Source organism: Mycetomoellerius zeteki, unplaced genomic scaffold (genome assembly GCF_001594055.1).
Source record: "Mycetomoellerius zeteki isolate Tzet28-1 unplaced genomic scaffold, Tzet1.0 scaffold82, whole genome shotgun sequence".
NCBI classification, from domain to species: Eukaryota; Metazoa; Arthropoda; class Insecta; order Hymenoptera; family Formicidae; genus Mycetomoellerius; species Mycetomoellerius zeteki.
This window is the reverse complement of record NW_017257851.1, coordinates 1-1,831: the sequence shown is the minus strand read 5'-3', so window position 1 is coordinate 1,831 and position 1,831 is coordinate 1.

Below are 1,831 nucleotides of genomic sequence, written 5' to 3'. Positions count from 1 at the left end.
GCTCCGCAACAATTGAGTCTGCTGAACGCGACCAATGGCTGCGTTCAGCAGAGAAAGCAGCTTTGCAACTGTTGTAAAATTTTTCAATATGATTGGTTTATACGTTTAGATCTGTAAGGAACCAAAAGCAAGAACCAATCGTATTGAAGAATTTTACAACAGTTGCAAAGCTGCTTTCTCTGCTGAACGCAGCCAATGTATCCTAAGAATGGCAAAAAGCAAAAAGCAATTGGACAGAATTGAATCTAAAGCCTGCGGCACACGATGCTTGTTTTCCTCCTGGATTCTTAGCTGGATTATGCCCGTGTCACACTTAACTCCGCGCCATTTTAGTTTATACCGGCGGGGGGGCTACAATGGAAATCGTAGAGATCGTAGGGTCTCAAGTCGTAGAAAATTGACCAATCACAGTTGATTATGCTTCTCATATTCGACTGTGATTAATCAATTTTCTACGACTTAAGACCCTACGACTGCTACGACGTTTATTGTAGACCCCGCATAAAAGAATTAAACTCTAAATTATTCAATAAACAAATTTAGTAGATATGGTATGTATATAATAGATCGATAGGATCGACAGCGTGCGAGATTTATGCGATATCTGCAATAGGAGTCGTAACTCGTCGTAAGAAATTATCCAATTACACTCAAAAGACTTGAAAGTGAGAAGATTAATCGACTGTGATTGGTCAATAAAATGCTTCGAAACCTTTGTAGTTTCAAGTAAACTGCAGCCAAAGTATTTTTCAATAAATTACAGATAACGCAATATAATATACTCCAACCAATGTATATAAAATATTTATAGAACATATATAGCATTTCGCTTTCTTTTGGCGCGCCGTATTAATTTTCGGCGGCGGCGGCGTGGCACGGCGGCGCAAGGGTCTAGTCACACTACGCATTGGAGACTGAGGATCGCAAATTAGGATTGGAATTTAGCCAATTAGAACGAAACGGATTAAACTTGAAATTACCTAATTGGTCGAATTCTAATCCTTAATTCTTTCTCTCGCAATCCTCAATCTCCAATGCGTAGTGTGATACAGGCATTAGGTTGTCTTCCCATGGAGAAAAAAACAACGAAACGGAATATTGACAGAAAAGAGATAGGACGAGGATTATCCTATCTCTTTTCTGTCAATATTCCGTTCCGTGGTTTCTTTCTCCATGGGAAGGCAGCCTTAGATTCTTGCCATCGTATTTGGCTACTGACAGCGTCTGCATTGTAGTTGCTTGCCAATACGGCGGCAAGAATTTATTTTATCTAGCAATCCAGTAAGAAAACAAGCATCGTGTGCCGCCAGCTTAAGACAGAATTTGATTTGTTGACTTTTCACGTGCTGCTAAAATAAGCAATTGGAGTGGAAGAATCACATGAGGTTTGTTCGTGTCGTAAGCTCTAACATGCTCCAATATACTCCTACAATAGCTCCTACTCACTCTATCAAGCGCATTGGAGTGAATAAAAGCCATGACACAAACCTCCTGTAAGTCCGGATCTACAATAGATGTTTTAAGCCTTAAGTCGTAAGAAATTGACAAATTACTCTGGATCTACAATAGGGTTTTACCCCGGATTTACAATAGGGTTTTAAGCCATAAGAAATGGGCAAATCACAGACGATTATTCTCCTCGAATTCGACTGTAATTGATCAATTGCTTAAGGCTTAAAATACCTATTGTAGATTCGGACTTACAGAGGTTACAGTTGGTAGCCCATGCACACTGTAGACGACGCGGAGCAAAATGTAGGCATGGACATCTGTTAAGCAAGAAGACTAGAACCATGGTATAAGACAGTGCTCGGCACTAGATGCACATTTC